We start from the raw sequence: 6,000 nt of genomic DNA, 5'->3' as shown, positions 1-6,000 counted from the left end.
TGTTTTCATCACTTGGGATTTATTATGTGGCCTCCTAGTTTATACTGAATGCACAGTTAACTCCCTTTCAAAAGTGGGCCTGAAGCTACATATTTTGGAAAAGCTGGGATGGTCAGGGTGGCATGCTCCAGGAATGCTCTGCTGCTTGCTAGTGATGAGGCAGCAGAGTTGATGGAGCACAAGAAATGACAGGCTATGAGTATTAACATGTGGGTAAGTGGTAAGAGGGAAGACAATTTATCAGTCAGAAGTCAAGGCAGGAGGTCACTTAGACCATAAGACATGGCCACTACTTATTAGAGGATAAAGTGGCCAAAGAAATACTTCTAGAAGAAATGTCAGAAGCTGTGTGTCATCTAGTCTTGAGCTGCAGGCTAGGTTTGTTTGCAGTCACTTCTTGGAAAGTTAAGTTAGGCTAACAGAGATACAATAAGTCATTGCAGGCACGGGAAGAGAAGGCAGCTGTGCTATGGCAGTAGTGGTCAGGACAGGGTACTATACGATACCCTCCCCCTCTTAGTGCTTTGCAGTCAGAGCCTACAGGGTGAAAGGCTGAGTCCTGAGACTGTGGCAGTTCCATTTTGACCACTGATCAGGACTCCCATGTTCATGTATCAACACATGGAGAAAAGGGATTTTTCCAGTGGACTATGAATTTGTTCCACATTTCTTTTTCTGTCTGCAGCTTTCTTTTAGTTCTGCCCTTAAATGTAGACATCTATTAAAAAAAGGGGGGGGAAGAAAAGAAAAGAGAAAAAGAAAACTCCATATTTTTGGACAGAAAATTGAAAACCAATCTCTTGGTATCATAGCTCATTGAAGAATACAAACAAGAGACAGGGAGAGAACTTAGGCGGGCGCAAAGGATGACTTTTCTTCTGTTTCCTGCCTCTTCTTCCAGAAAGTCCCTCCTGAATTAGCCCAGTGTTAACTCAGCAAAATCCCAGCTTGCAGAGCAGCAACAGCATTGCTGGGGGAGGGAGGGTCTGACAGCTAGCAGAACAACAGTAAGTGGAAAATCCCAAAGCAGCCATGCACAGCTCCAGGAGGAGGGAGACATCCAGTGTCCTGCTACAATTCTAGTAGCAAATACACCTTGTCTGATGCTGGGTGCCTTTTTCAGAGGAGAGAGAGAGAAGAAGGAGCAGTCAGAGCAGAGCTAGAACTCCTGTTGCACCTAATTCCAGTGTTGCCATAGGAAGCTGCATGCACAAGGCAGCAGAAAGGGTAAAGTGGGGCTTAGCAGCTCTTCTGAGTGCTGGTGTCCTAGCACCAGCTTATCCTAGTGAGGGCAGCTCTGGACATGTCTGGTCTCTGACACTGAGGCCATACTAATAGGCTGTTAACTTGCAAACTAGTTGACTGTGCCTTAAGGTGCCACCTGGGAAAGGTCATCTCGCTTTTGAGGGTGTTGGGTGGTTGGTGGCCAGGAACTGATCAAAAATCCATGCAGCACAGAGGAGGGGATGCTGGACACCAGCCCTGTTTAATTTACTAGCATAGATGTAACCAATTCAACCTATCCAGGACAAACACGCTTCTCTTGCAATTCCCAGTTAGTATGTGCACCTGTGCTGGGATCATGCTACAGCCGCTTACCAGAGACAGTCACAGCAGTAGGGAGAGCCCCAAGGATGAACATCCACACCTAGAAAGCTCAGGACAATCAGTCTTGTGAGCACAAAGTGGATGCCCTGAAGACAATTTAGCCCCATGCCATCAACTGAAGCACTGACATTGAAACAGAGCCCTTCTCCGTGCTTCTCTTTACAGGCAAGTGCAAAGCACAGAGCTGCATGCTGCTCCAGCCCAGTCCTCATGCGGACACCTTGCCAGCTCAGGGAACTAGAGTCAAGAGCAAGCAACAATTTTGGCTGGCTACACCCTCTCCAGGGCTTGATGGGCAGGTGTGGGTCATGAGGGGGCCTCCCATCCCATGCAAGGACCTGTGAGTCACCACCTGGCAGAGGAAGCACCCCCGTTTCCTGCTTGGAGCTGCAGCTCCCTGCCATGCATGGCTTCAGATCTCTACATAGGCTGGGGAACTTGCACGGATGTGTGGGCGCTGCTCACTCCTGCTTGACACCGGATGTAAGGCAGTGATTTCATCGGGACCGCTGCCTTGCAGGAAGTGAGCAGCTGTGCTCGGGCTCTCATGAGGCACCCAAGAGGAACTGCATGGTGCTGAAGAACGAGCTTTAGGTTGAACTGGTTCTTGCCCTGTACGTTGCAGAATTTCAGCCCTCAACCAGCCTGATGTGGCTGAAGGCTGGAGACTGAAGCTGGAGAACTAGTCAGGGCTGACTACAGTGAACCCAATTGTTCACTTTTCCTCTGGCACTCAGGGCATCAGCAAGTAAAAGTGATGTCCCATGACACTATAGAGAGCACAGACAGGAGAAATACTGACTGATGTAGCAAGGGCCAGGCTGCCATAAGGAATGGGCTTGTGTTTCCAAAAGGGTTGCATCCCAAAGGACAATGATAACAGGGCAGGAAGGACCAGGGCTACATGGAGTTAACAGAACCAGGTGGTAGAACCAGCATAGCCAACAGTGACAGTCCCACTGCACTGTGACATGGCTGGGGAGCAGGACACCAAACTAGCAAAGTAATAGCACATATAGGGCACAGCATTGGTCACTGACCTCTGCCATTCAGCACTGGAGTTTGGAAGTGTCTCTTGCCACACGCACACATCCCATCTGCTGCCCCAGCACCTTGTGGGGCCACAAGCTACGGGAAGTGAGCTGGCTCCGGAAATGGTGACGCACAACCAATGAGTTTTGATCACCCCAGGGAAGGAACTGTATTCTTTACCTGGGTCTCTAATGTCTGTCCCTGTATTGCCCTCACCCTTTCTGTCTGCTGCCCTTCCTGTTCCACAGATACAGTGTCAAAAGGTGTCACACTAAAAATACCATCAGTTAGAGGCTAGTATGCACACCTTGGTATGCGGCCAGCTGTCTCCTCAGTCTGCTCTGTGCTTTAACTGAAGGCAGGCTGGAGAGAAATTAAGTCCAAACCCACTTAGACAATTTGCATTTGGACACAGAGCAGCTCTGAAGTTTCTCTCAATCTCTGCTACTTTTCAGAAGCCATGGGCCATAGGAACATTGAATCTCAAAGCTAAATAAATGCAGTGCTTCCAGCCAGACATATACCTTTAATCTATATGTATTGCTCCATTGGATACACTAGCAACTGGGAATGCCACTTTCATAGGGTGGCATGGAAGTTTGAAGGTACAATGAAAGACTTTAGAGGGTCATTCATCGGGGACCAAAGAGCCAAATGTAGACCTAGTAACATATAGGATTTCACACAGGGAAGAAACAATTAAGTAAGGCCCTACGTAAGCCTGGACTCTGGTGTAGGAAATGTTGCAACAAAGCTGTGAATGTAGAGCTGCTACACTATGGGATATGGGGCTGCTGCATTCAAATATGGGATTTTTCCTGCTTCTCTCCTGCTACAAGAGGGTTCCTTCTCTGCAGTATCACCACACAAGCCTTGCTCTACCTGCCTCATTCCTGGCTGTAAGGCTAGGAATGGAGGTGACACACACTTCTGGCTCTGACTCAAAGCTTTCAGGAAAATGTCAGAGCTGGACTCTGCTCTTGGAGAGAAGAGCAGCTATATCTAAGCGGAGACTAGTCAAAGTACCGTAACCACCAAAAGCACTCTCTCGCAAGTAGCTGAGCATCCTATTTGTGGGTCACTGTCTTTGGGTGTTTAAGGTTATTAGCTAGTGGTCTTGTGACAGGGACTTTGCCACCGAGGGCAGAGGAAGGGAAGCCTCCCATCAACCACCCCTGGCAAATGGCTGGGATGACAACACCTTTTAGGATAAGAATGTGAATGGTCTGTGCCTGAAATCGGACACACAAAAGCCTGGAGGGCATTCATGAGGAAGACATCCATTAACTAGATTAAACACCCAGGGAGCTTCAAAGAGACTTCTGAAGCAAAGCAGTCAGCCTGAAAAGAAGAACAAAACTGTGTAACAATGTGGGGAGAGACCTTGGAATAGAACACAGCAGTGAAAACCTGGTCTGACACTGTCAGACGTTGCCCATTGGCATCCATACCTCTTCCTCCGCTGGGCAGAGCAGCCTCCCTGCTGAATACTGAGAGGAGTCTGCATCCAGCTAGTTGGCAAACAATACAGAGTGCAATAATCAGGGACCCACAGCTAGGGTGTTTATGTGACCTCACAGGGGCTTTCTATCACTATGTGGAGTAGCAGATTGTAGGGAGCATCATAGCTCCCATAGAGCACCCTCATCGCCTGGAGGAGGTATGTAACATTATCTCACTGTGGGGCATACACAGAATGGGGTAAGGTTGGAAGCATCCAGGTGGGATTTGAATATCTCCAGAAAAGGAGACTCCACAACCTCTCTGGGCAACCTGTTCCACTGCTCTGTCACTCTCACAGGGAAGAAATTCCCCCTCACATTCAGGCAGAATTTCCTGTGGTTCAGTTTGTGTCTTGTCATTTCACATGGGACAACTAAAAAGAGTTTGGCCCCATCCCCTTGACACCCTCCCTTCAGATACTTATAGACATTGACAAGATCCCCCCTCAGTCTTCTCTTCTCCAGGATAAACAGGAACAGCTCTGATCATCTTCATAGCCCTACGCTGGACTCTCTCCAGTAGCTCCAAGTCTCTTTTGTCCTGGGGAGCCCAGAACAGGGTGCAGTACCCAAGATGAGGCCTCACCAGGGCTGAGTAGAGGGGCAGGATCACCTCCCTTGACCTGCTGGCAACACTCTTCCTAATGCACCATTGGCCTCCCGGGCCACAAGGGCACATTGCTGCCTCATAGTCAACTTGTCATCCGTCAGCACTCCCAAGTCCTTCTCTGCACAGCTGCTTTCCAGCAGGTCAGCCCCCAGCCTGTACTGGTGCCTAGGGTTATTTTTCCCTAGGTGCAGAACTCTGCACTTGCCCTTGTTGAACCTCAGGAGGTTCCTCTCCGCCCAGCTCTCCAGCCTGTCCAGGTCTCTCTGAATGGCAGCACAGCCCTCAGGCATATCAGCCACTCCTCCCAGCTTGGTATCATTGGTAAACTTGCTGAGGAGGCACCCTGTCCCTTTGTCCAGGTCATTGATGAGTACGTTGAACAGGATAGGACCCAGTGCTGAGCCCTGGGGAACTCCACTAGCCACAGGCCTCCAACTAGACTCTGCACCGCTGATGACAACCCTCTGAGCTCTGCCTTTCAGACAGTTCTCCGTCTGTATCACTGTCCATTCGTCTAACCCACACTTCCTGACCTTATCTAGGAGGATGTTATGGGAGACAGTGTCAAAGGCCTTGCTGAAGTCAAGGGACACAATGTCCACTGGTCTCCCCTCATCTACCCAGCCAGTCATTCCATCAGAGAAAGCTATCAGATTGGTTAAGCAGGATTTCCCCTTGGTGAATCCATGCTGACTACTCCGGATCACTTTCTTTTCCTCCATATGTCTGGAGATGACATCCAGAACGAGCTGTTCCGTCACCTTTCCAGGGATGGAGGTGAGGCTGACCACTCTATAGCTGCCTGGGTCCTCCTTCTTGCCCTTTTGGAAGTCTGGAGTGACATTGGCTTTCTTCCAGACCTCAGGCACCTCTCCAGTTCTCCAGAACCTTTCAAAGATGATGGGGAGTGGCCTGTCAACAACATCCGCCAGCTCCCTCAGTACCCGTGGGTGCACCCCATCAGGGCCCATGCATTTGTGGGTGTCCAGCCTTCCCAGAAGGCCTCTAATCCCATCCTCCTCAACCAAAGGAAAATCTTCCTTTCTCCAGACTTTATCGCTTGTCTCCAGGCTCTGGGATTCCCGAGGCCTCCCCTTAGCAGTGAAGACTGAAGCAAAGAAGGCATTCGGTAATTCTGCCTTCTCTGTATCCCTTGTCACCAGGGCCCCCGCCCCATTCAGTAGCAGGCCCACATTTCCCCTAGTCTTCCTTTGGTTACTGATGTATTTGAAGAATCCCTTCTTATTG

Source organism: Rhea pennata, chromosome 7 (genome assembly GCF_028389875.1).
Source record: "Rhea pennata isolate bPtePen1 chromosome 7, bPtePen1.pri, whole genome shotgun sequence".
In the NCBI taxonomy this organism is placed as follows: Eukaryota; Metazoa; Chordata; class Aves; order Rheiformes; family Rheidae; genus Rhea; species Rhea pennata.
The sequence above is the reverse complement of the archived record's forward strand: the minus strand, read 5'-3'. Positions refer to the sequence as shown.